The 11,654-nt window shown below is 41.1% G+C and overlaps 1 pseudogene across 1 annotated transcript; it reads left to right on the top strand.

The window, feature by feature from the left end:
* The first annotated feature begins 3,403 nt into the window (after positions 1-3,403).
* On the top strand, positions 3,404-4,759 carry LOC308436169 (tubulin alpha-1B chain-like; annotated as a pseudogene). Its single transcript has one exon. The product of its transcript is annotated as a tubulin alpha-1B chain-like (transcript).
* The last annotated feature ends 6,895 nt before the right edge of the window (positions 4,760-11,654 follow it).

Genomic DNA, 11,654 nt, shown 5'->3' with positions numbered 1-11,654 from the left:
CTAGTCAAAGAACCACAGTTAACTAAGAGATAATGAGAAATGAAGAAACCATCTTCTCTAGGGGAGAAACCACAGATCAGTGATCCAACACTAGATGGTCATCTCTGAAATTACATGCACACAAATGACACTGTGGAGACTGAGCAGGTTGTATTTGTATATTTAGGAATGTGTAGACATATATATGTGTATCATAACAAGTAAAGGAATGGAGACTATGCATTTGAGAAAGAACAGAGGGGTATGAGGGAATGGTTGGAACGAGGGAAGACAAGAAGAATGATGTAATTGTATTTTAAGCTCAAAAATAGTTGAATAAAAAGTTCTCCAAGCTGTCTAGTCATAAATACAAGCAAACCAACTGTCAGAAAGCAAATGCATTCCACACAAAATTAGTGTTGTTGACACTGCCTGCCAACAGTATTAAGGGAAGCACATTTAAGATTTCTGAAGTCAGAGATGATGGAATAGTTTCTGGTACAAAGCAGCAAGAAATCGTCAGGAGGCAAGGCAGAGTAAGAACAGGTAGGTATGAGAGAAATTAAAACTCACAGTCACTGAAGTGAAAGACTCCAGAGCATGGATAATCTTTGTTTTGTGTCTTATATACACAGAACCCTGAGTGATAGATTTCAGAAGTTATCAAGTCTGTCAAATGAGTTCATCAAGATTTCAGACTAAGATACCAACATCTAAGTTCACCCACTGTTCTATATCCCACCAATATATAAATATAATTTATAGCAAATTAAGTGAATAATTCCATGCATGATAGCATCAATACAAAACCACTTGTGAATAAATTTAACAACAGAAGTGCAGGTTTTCAACTAAAAATTAAGAGAACATTGTCGGGCAGAGGAAATTCAAATTTTTAAACTCCTCAGTAAATGGGAAGAAAATTAAGACATTAGAACACACCCTCATATTTTTCAGCTGATTCTCAGAAACGCTGAAGAGGTTGTTTTTGTTTTGTTTTGTTTTTGTTTTCTTAAACAGGAACTGTGACAAAAGACATATCCACATGCAAAACAGCAAAGTAGTTTCACCTCCCAATGCATGTGCGATTCCATAGCAACGGGACAAAGATGTAAAGTAAGGGCAAAAGGCACCAGAGAGAAAACCAGAGGCGGTGAATATTCTGGGCTTTGCCTCAGGTGTTGACTCCTCCTGAGCGATGATAGAAAAGATGGATGTCCTGGACGTCATCATTTCTTAGGCTGAGACAGAGCCTCAGTGTGTACCGTAAGCCATACTTCACAAGCATCCTCCTGGCTTAGCTTCTCCGTGCTAGAGTTAGATAGGAACAAGCTTTACCAGGATTGGCTAGAACAAAAACAAAACCGAAATGAAACCAAACTTTTGTTCTTTGGGGAATATCAAGAAGAGACCATGATAACCAAGAGATAAAGTGTCTGCAGTTTAAGTGTCTAGTAAGAAACTTGTATCCATGGTGGCTAAAGGACACAGGCAGCTCAATAAGAAAAAGACTAAAATCCAATTTTAAAGCTGCTAAAGAATAAAGATAATTTCTTTTCTCCCCAAAGAACATACAAAAGTGAGCTGAGCATGGTAGCGAATACCTTTAAATCTAGTACTTGGGAGAGGTGGGTGGATTCCTGTGAGTTCAAGGCCAGCCTGGTCTACATGGCACCATCCAGGTTAGTCAGGGCTACCTACATTAGTGAGATCCTGTCTCAACATCCACCTCTAAAAAATAATAAAATCATGAAAAATAAATTTAAAAAAGGAAAGGAAAAAGAAGAAAAAGAAATGATAAAAACACATGAAAAGATGCCCAACAGTCATTCAAACAGTGTTTAGACCTCGATGATGCTAATTTTTCTTTACTTGGTATATAGTAAAAAAAAGCAGGAAGGAAAAGATGCCTTGCAGAACAGGGGGAAATCTTTGCTAAATGAAAATAAAGGCAAAACACTTCAAGAGATAGGATAAGCAAGAACTTCATGAAAAGGGTTCAAATAGCAAAGAAAAGAAGTAATTGTCTGCTCATCCAATGTGGCAAATATAATCTAGAAAAGTACAAAAATTATGCACAGAAAAGGAAAATAGCAAAGAGGCCGCTTCGGGACTGGGGCAAAAATCTTAGCAAACTATGTAGAACACAGCAGACTACTGCCTACATTCTTTAGAGCCTCAAGAAAATGAAATGAAAAACCAAACAAATCATAAAACCAGTAAACAAACTTCGGTGTGAAAGACAGGGTTCAAGGGAAGTCATGTTTTCAGTTTTTTCCTTTCTGTCTCAACCAAATCTGACAATGACTGCTTTCTGTCCTATGCCTTTGCCATATTGAACTTTGTATCTTCTTTGTATAATATTTAGTCTTTCATAACTGTTGATTTCACCAAGATGCTTTGAGGTGCCTGTATGTTGTATCTCCTCCCAGTACTTAATCCCTTTCTTCATTCTCTTGATGGGTGAAATCGCTACATTTTGTTTATTCACTCATCATTTGATGGACATTTTAATCATTGCTACTTTCTGACTATTGTGAATAATATTATCTTTGTAGATGTTTGAATTTTCCTTGAATATACCCCAGTGGGCCCAATATTTTGCTTGGGGATGTGTGATGAAATTAAACTGTGGTAAGGTCCTACTTAGGTAATAGCTGTAGAACTCTATAACTAGGCTAAGCCCTACCAAATATAAGTGATGTATATTTATGACATATAAATTATTACTCCATAAAGTTTTAAATGGCAAGAGATTGGTATGTAAACAGCCACAGAGGCTTCAAAGATCAATTTGATACTGAGCATGGCTGTTCTGTACACAGGCGGGGAAGTTCTCCCCACAGGTATGTAACCAGACAAAAACTCACTTGTGTGCACAAAGAGGCAGGCACAAGAATGCCCACTGTGCTGTTACTGTTAATGGTTGAGAAACTGAAACAATCTGTCTATCAAGAAATAGGTGGCTAAGCAAGTTAGGGCATCATTTTATAAATGAAATGTCATGGGACCCATCAGTAGAAAGAATGCAGAAGGCAGTGGAACAGCTCAACAGTGGAGTGCTTACCTAGCATCTGTAGATTTCATCCCAGGTACCAAAATAAAACAAAACAAACAAAAAAACAACACCAAAAAAAAAAAAAATCCCACACAGGCTGAAGAAAAAGTAAACTACAGGACCACATACATTGTATTATATGATGTATCACTCAAACTACTGTTTGGATACATAACATATAGTAATGAAAAAAATTCTGTGAATCAAACCCAAAGTGTTACAGTAAGAAAGCGAATAAAATATGATGACACAAAAGTTCTGTATATCAGCTCACTGCGTTACTTACCTCGATTCTTAGTTGTCGGTAACGGTAACCGGGACCTGGTGTCTGCTCCTATCACCCTTGCCTTCTAACCCTTAGATGTCATGCGTGAGTGCATCTCCATCCACGTTGGCCAGGCTGGTGTCCAGATCGGCAATGCCTGCTGGGAGCTCTCCTCCCTGGAGCATGGCATCCAGCCTGATGGCCAGATGCCAAGTGACAAGACCATTGGGGGAGGAGATGACTCCTTCAACACCTTCTTCAGTGAGACAGGAGCTGGCAAGCATGTGCCCCGGGCAGTGTTCGTAGACCTGGAACCCACAGTTATTGATGAGGTTCGCACTGGCACCTACCGCCAGCTCTTCCACCCTGAGCAGCTCATCACAGGCAAGGAAGATGCTGCCAATAACTACGCCCGAGGCCACTACACCATTGGCAAGGAGATCATTGACCTTGTCTAGGACAGGATTCACAAGCTGGCTGACCAGTGCACGGGTCTCCAGGGCTTCTTGGTTTTCCACAGCTTTGGTGGTGGAACTGGCTCTGGGTTCACCTCCCTGCTGATGGAGCGGCTCTCTGTTGATTATGGAAAGAAGTCCAAGCTGGAGTTCTCCATTTACCCAGCCCCCCAGGTTTCCACTGCAGTGGTTGAGCCCTACAATTCCATCCTCACCACCCACACCACCCTGGAGCACTTTGATTGTGCCTTCATGGTAGACAATGAGGCCATCTATGATATCTGTTGTAGAAACCTTGACATTGAGCGCCCAATCTACACTAACCTTAACTGCCGTATTAGCCAGATTGTGTCTTCCATCACTGCTTCCCTCAGATTTGATGGGGCCCTGAATGTTGATTTGACAGAATTCCAGACCAACCCAGTGCCCTACCCTCGCATCCACTTCCCTCTGGCCACTTACGGCCCTGTCATCTCTGCTGAGAAAGCCTACCATGAGCAGCTTTCTGTAGCAGAGATCACCAATGCCTGCTTTGAGCCAGCCAACCAGATGGTGAAATGTGGCCCTCACCATGGTAAATACATGGCTTGCTGCCTGCTGTACCGTGGTGATGTGGTCCCCAAAGATGTCAATGCTGCCATTGCCACCATCAAGACCAAGCGCAGCATCCAGTTTGTGGACTGGTGCCCCACTGGCTTCAAGGTTGGCATCAACTACCAGCCTCCCACTGTGGTCCCTGGTGGTGACCTGGCCAAGGTCCAGAGAGCTGTGTGCATGCCGAGCAACACCACAGCCATTGCTGAGGCCTGGGCTCGCCTAGATCACAAGTTTGATCTGATGTATGCCAAGCATGCCTTTGTGCACTGGTATGTGGGTGAGGGCATAAAGGAGGGGGAGTTCTCTGAGGCCCGTGAGGACATGGCTGCCCTAGAGAAGGATTATGAGGAAGTTCGTGTGGATTCTGTGGAAGGTGAGGGTGAGGAAGAAGGGGAGGAATACTAATTCATTCCTCCTACCCTGTATCATGTCAAACTCGAAACTCCAGCTCCAGCATTATCTGCAGGCATAGCTGCTCCTGGGCTGTGTCCGTTCTGTGATCATGTGTTCTCCAGGTGTACCTCTAACTTTTCCATGATGTGTCAAAGTAAAAGCTTTAAGAGAAGAAAAAAAAAGTTATGTACGTCACTATTATTATTTAAAATACCCAGTAGTCATGCCAAACTTGTAATTTGCTAACCTGTGCAATGGCACGTACGAATTGTCTGTATGAGCCTCCGTTCTTTCTTTGATGTTCGAAATATATTTTAATACAAAAATGGAGCAGCAAAGTCTCCCCAAAAGGCATTTCTACTCTGTCGTTTTAGGACAGTTTCTCTGTGTGGCCCTGGCTGTCCAAGCTCTGTAGACCAGGCTGGCCTCAGACTCAAAGAGCTCCACCTAACTCTGCTTCCAGAGTGCTGGGAGTAAAGGAATGTGCCGCCACTCCTGGCTAAGATGCTTCTGCTTCATTCAATGCATCAAAGGCAAATATTACTCACCTTAGCACTGTTACTGCTCACGCAGAAGGACTCACTTCAGAATGCTGGAAAATTCAAAAACTGAACGTATTATGCATGAACTGAAACACTTTGGAAACCTTCCCACTACTGTCACCAGATAAGGTCACTGTTTCAAGAACATAACGTTCATTCAAGGGTGAGGGGAACATTCAGGGGTTCTCTCCCTACTGTTCACTCATTAGAAACCATAGGAATGACAACTGTAATTAAATACGTTTTAAAAATTACCTTATGAGTTTTGAGTCAGAATAAAATCATTCTAACCTCATGAACTTTAGCACTTGATGTTGCTAAGAGAAACCTTTCCAGTTTTTCTTTTCCGTGGGTAGTGTGGATGGTGGGTAAGCATGTGTCAAGTCTGCCCTGACCATTCACTGCTATTCCTCTTAACCCGGATACCAATGACGCAAGTTTAATATTTACGATGCCACAGCCTCTTCCCACAAAGCCGAATACTTTAAGCAAAACATTACAAAAGAGAAGGAAAAAAAAAAAAAAAAAAAAAAAGGATGCTGTTCCGCCAATAAGCCACAGAAATTGGTAGCTTCTTTCCAGACCTACTAATGAATGACATCTTACAGTTTTGTGAACAGAGATGTGGGCAAAAAGTGAAACACAAAATGAGACCTTTTCTTTTTCTTTTTTTGGGTTTCAGGGAAGCGTAGAAATCTAACAGTCCACAACTATTACTATCCTATGAAGGTTTGACTTTTCAGAAAATGTAAAGCATCGCTTGGGTATTGGAAGCAATACAGACTATGCATCATTGACCCTCTCCTTAAAGAAATATGATGAGCCAAAGACAATCAAAGACTCTACATCTTCAACTAGCATTTATCCCAGCCTCCCCACGCCCCCAACACACACACACATACACACATTCTTACCAATGGGGGCAAACAGGTCTCATGTGGTAGGCAGACTGAATAATTTCAAGTGGCTGCTTAGGACACATCAAGAAAGCTTCTGGACACCTGGGCTGGCCGGTGTTACATTTATCAATAGAGACAAGAAGAGCTTAACATATTATGTTTCAGGATACAAAAGGTTTTGCAACTGTTTGGATAGGACATATAGACTACTAGCCCACATTATCAGAAGTAAGAATGTGTTGGGGTTTCAAAAGAGGGAGTTTTACAAACTAGAATAACTGTGGACTGGCAGTAGGGCTAGTGGGGAAAACAAGAGCCCTACATAGCAGGGAAAACTTTAAATTCCCATTGTTTTGCCTCTTCTGAGCCTTTCACACAAGCAGATCAAATGGCGCGTGCTCCTTGTGGTGATATTCTTTCTTTGGACTCCTGACCTCAGAATCCAGCCAAACTGAAACAATACTGCTTTCCTGTTCTTTTCATGGCCAAATATAATTTTACTCTACGGCTGCATCTCATCTGACTGTTTTCAGTGATCAGTTGATGAGACTTTGAGTGATTTTCTTTTCACCTTAAAAAAAGATGTACACTTTACTAGAAGTATTAAGTGAGAGAATTCCTGGGCATTTCGCCTAAGAATTCCAACGGAAGCACCTGGCAGATAGCAGTGGTGACACCGAGGAGACTGGCAAGGCTATTGTGACTTTGTAGTTGTTAAAAATGAAGGGAAAAAATCTATTCTCAGTTTAATGGTAAGATTTAAAATAAGCATATAGCTTTAATGTCTCCAAAAAAAAAAAAGGAGAAAGAGGGGAGAGAGAGAGAGAGAGGGAGAGGGAGGGAGGGAGGGAGGGAGGGAGGGAGGGAGGGAGAGAGAGAGAGAGAGAGAGAGAGAGAGAGAGAGAGAGAGAGAGAGAGAGAGAGAGAGACTTAAGAGAGCCTTACAGTTAATGTTGACACTCTGAGGTAGAAATCAATTGGGAGAGCCCGAAAGAAAATGACAGAAAGCTAATAAATACTTTCAACGAAATTGGTTCTTTGTCCTGAATATATCAAATGCAAAAAAACTCATTAGTTCACAAAATATTTAAAAGTTAACAAAGTTCCTTTGTTATTTTAGCTAACATAATTCTTAGTTGTAAAACTGAAGTTCCTTGTAATTTTTTTCCTGATGCTTACTGAAAGTTGTTTACCAACTAATTTCCTTAAAGTGTACCTTTCTTTCCCTTTATTTTTCGTTTCTCTCCCATGTTTGAAGTGTTGAGGGGCCTGGGAAGATGGACCAATGGGGAGAGGGCTGAGTTTAGATCCTAGCACCCAGGCCAGGCACTGCTCTCCATACCCAAGACACGTGGGGGTGGGGTGGGAGTGAACACAGACCACAGGAGGGTTCATTACATTGTCCACTACCCCAAGTCTATCCAGAAATAAGACATGATTTTGCCAGTTCTGTGGGAATGCCTAGAAGCATCCCAATATTCAGTTAGGCTTGTTTCATGCTCTACCTCGCAGTAAAACGTCCCTTTTTACCTGAATGTGTGTTTCACAGATGCTTGGACTTAATGATTGTGTGTGTGTGTGTGTGTGTGTGTGTGTGTGTGTGTGTGTGTGTGTGTGTATTTTTACCCTGGGGCATCGTGGCACATACCTGTAGGCCCAGCACTTAGAAGGCAGATGTGGGATACTCAGAACTTCAAGGCCAGCTTCAGCTACATAGCAAGCTTGAGGCCAGCCTCAGCATTTCTATGAATGCCTATTTAATAAAATAAAACAAAAACTAAAGAGACAAACAACCGCTTTTCCAAAGTGTCTGTACCATTTTACGTTCCCAATAATGATATATGAGGTCTCTAATTAGTCCACACCTTTGTCAATACGTAGATTTTTTTTAAAACGTATGTAGTAGGAATAGATAAGTTTTCAGTGTTTACTTATGCAGAAGTTGTAGGATAGATCACTTCTGTATTTATTCTGCAGGGAGTAAATGTCAATTTGGATGCAGAAGAGGGGCCAGTGAAATGGTTGCCAAGGTAAAAGTGCCTGCCACTAAGCCTAATGACCTTAGTTTAATCCTCAGGAGCCACGGGATAGAAGGAAAGAACTGTCTCCCATACACTGTTCCCTAGCTCTACCTCTGTTGTGCGGCACATACATATGCTCACTCACACACACACACACACAAATACATAAATAAAAAACAGATACACTTAAGTTTAGAAAATCAGTTTCTGGCTTAGCACAAACTCAGCATTATGGAAGACCACATAGACCTCTGGAGAATAACATTACCTTATATATCTTAACACCGTTACACTCCAGGGTGCACTTTGTTTGTTTTATCAAAGTTAATAGTTTATACAGAGATGACCAGTTTATATTTTTTTTTCTTTTTACAGTTAAAGAATACAGGCATTTCTGCATGAACTAAGAAGCTATCTGTTTTAATTAGCCAGGAAATCTACTATAAATGCAGATATTTTGTGAGGACAGACGTAAAAAATTTCTCAGTATCTGTAAAACCAGATTGCTGAGAAAAATAGAGTTTATCATCTTAGAGGTGGCTGCCCTTCCGATAAGGCTCTTAAATTTGAAGTTGAGCCTTAGAGGTAAGAGCAGATTCCATCCTCTCCTGAAGCTCACAGAAGTGAATTTCATCCCCCTGCCTTTGCTCACACTTGCTTTCCCTTTTCTGCTTGAGTTGAGAGCTTAGCCAAGTTGGGAGGCCTTCTCTCTGGTAATTCTTTCTTTGTGCACCTTAGGCTGGAGATGGAGTCAAACTTTAAACCAAAATAAAAAGTAGTAAAAGTTCTTAAATTCTCAACCAATACTGATAGTAACTGGAGTGGAAACATCTATGTCCTTGTCTGGATTATCCTCAAAGTATTTTTTTCCTACTGTTTTTCCAGAATTAGCTCATGCCCAATTTGATATCTTTATTTACTGGCTGCCCATTCATTCCTTTCATGTTTGCTGTTGTTGTTATGTATTTGTGTGTTCGGGGTGTGTGCTGCACACGTGTGTATGGTGTACATGCCAGTTTGCTTGCTTGTGTGTAAAGGGAGGTTTGTGTTGTCTTCTTGGATCATTATGTATCGAGTTTTTTGAAAGAGTCTTTCCTGTTAAACGTAGTGTTGGCCATTTTGACTACACTGACTGGCCAGAAGCCCCTGGGACCCACCTACCTCCGTGCCCTCGGCACTGAGGTTAGTGACATGTGCCACACTTTCTTGCTAAGGATTGAGGCTCAAGCTCTCATTCAATCATCCCAAGCACGGTACCCACGAAGCCACCTTCCGAGTCCTGCTTGTTTCGCTCCTGCATGCTTCTACCATTTAACTGGTATCAAACCACAGATCGGTGTTCTCTGGGAGCTAAATTGCGGTACTCCATTCTCACCTTCCAGCATACGGAACAGATGTTAACTAAATATGGTTGGAGACTCCCGGCAGTGTTGAAAAAAAAAATGTAATCATCTTCAGAGGGAGATCACAGGATAAAAAGCACTTGAAATCGCTGTTAGTTGATGGAAAACATTAACATGTTGAGGAAAATCAGATACTGGAATTTCCATGACTTCTGTGTTATAATGACAAAACTTTCTACTCATGAATTATGCATAGAATTATATTACGGGTTCTTTAAATAGTCCTCATTTACACGCTTTCTATATTTTCAGCAATGTTGCCAGAAATATCCTTGCATATACAACACTTTGCATATGGATGGTCTATCTCTGGGATATGTTAATAAAAACAGAATCTTTGGGGGCAGAACATAAAACTACAGGGGCTACTGAAATGTATTGTAGTTGGTCCAGTACTTGACATGCAAGGATGAAGGCCTGAGTGAAATACTCTGAAGCCATGGGATAAAGCCAGGGATGGTAGCTCCTGTTTGTAATCCCAGCCCTGGGGACAGAGGAGCATCCCATGGTCTCACTGGCCATTAAACTTACACTACTCGGGAGTTACATGTCAAGTTAGAGACTGTCTAAGAGGTAAAATGTATGTTTTCTCACTCGTGACATCCAAAGTTGACTTCAGGCCTTGACATATACACAAAAGCATGCAGGTGCATATGGGGGTTGGGGAAAACGTGTACATATACAAAGAGATTATTGCTATAGACAAGTTGCTCTCTTGGGGGGGTTCCCAATTTTAGCCCCCACACAGCAATGCAAAGAAGTCACTACTTCCTATTCATAATAACAGCACTATCAAAATGTGTCCATCTGAAGTGTGCATTTGCATATTCTTTCCCTTCCAAAAAAAAAATCAATCATTTTGTCAGTAGTTACATACACCACTTGTCTGACTGCGCTGGTTTAGTAAAATGGTAGTTGTAAGTCAACATCCCTGACTTCAGAAGCTCTGGGTAGTTAGGTTTCTAGTACAGAGCACAGTCTCCCTCTTGTCGAGTACGTCTTAAATCCAATTCGAGAACTGTTGGTCACGGCCAAGGTGTGTGCACCACTACTGCTACTTAATATTTGGTGAAAATGTCAAAAACATGAGTTAGAGAAAGAAGGCATCTTCAAATCACCACAAGGAGCTATTTCTAAACAGGCCCAGTTGCCTCACATCCTAATAACTTTTCTTTTTCACTACCTCTGGTGGGTGGTGGGCTACCGGGGAGGTTGAATCCTTTTAAAGTAGGTTGAGAAAAACACATGCCTACATCTACTAATTTGGGGCTTAGTTATGACTTTGGAGCACATCACTGGGTTGCAGAGGATCTTTTTAGCTGTTCTTCAATGTAGGCGCTCGAAGCTATACATTTCAGAACTGCCCCTGTTGTGATGCTAAGTTTCTAGTTGTCTTTTAATTTTCATTTGACTCATATGAGTTTCTTCCTGTTTTCTTCCATGAATCACTGACTGTTCCAAAGTGTGTGTTCAATCCTGGTGTGTTTGTATAGCTTTTGTATGTATGCATACACACACACACACACACACACACACACACGTGTGTGTGTGTGTGTGTGTGTATAACTTAGCTTTACTCTATTATAACCTAGTAAGTTATAAGAATCATTACTTTTATTTGTTAAGACTTTGTTTTATGGCTTAAAATATGTGTTTTGGAGATCAGTTTGTGGGAGAGAATGTATATCCTACAAATGTCGAACGGACTATTATGTGGATATCCATTATGCCTGTCTCAGCTATGATGCAACTGAACTATGAAATGTATTGATTTTTCCTTTGCAATATCTATCTATTGGAGACAGTGATATATTAAAGTCACCCACTGTTCCCAACTTACCTGACTCTTTATGCCTAGTACAGTTTATTTGATGAGGCTGGGTTTGCCCACGTGTGATAGATAAACATTTACAGTAATTATATTGTCTTGATAGAGTGTGTCTTTCTCTAATATGTGGTGAATTTCTACACTTCTGATTATTTTCTCGTGCGGATATTAGCACCGCCCTCACTGCTTCCTTCGAGGTCCTGTTTCCTTGAAA

This window comes from Micromys minutus (genome assembly GCF_963924665.1).
Source record: "Micromys minutus genome assembly, chromosome: 24".
NCBI lineage: Eukaryota > Metazoa > Chordata > Mammalia > Rodentia > Muridae > Micromys > Micromys minutus.
This window is presented reverse-complemented; position numbering and strand designations above follow the sequence as displayed.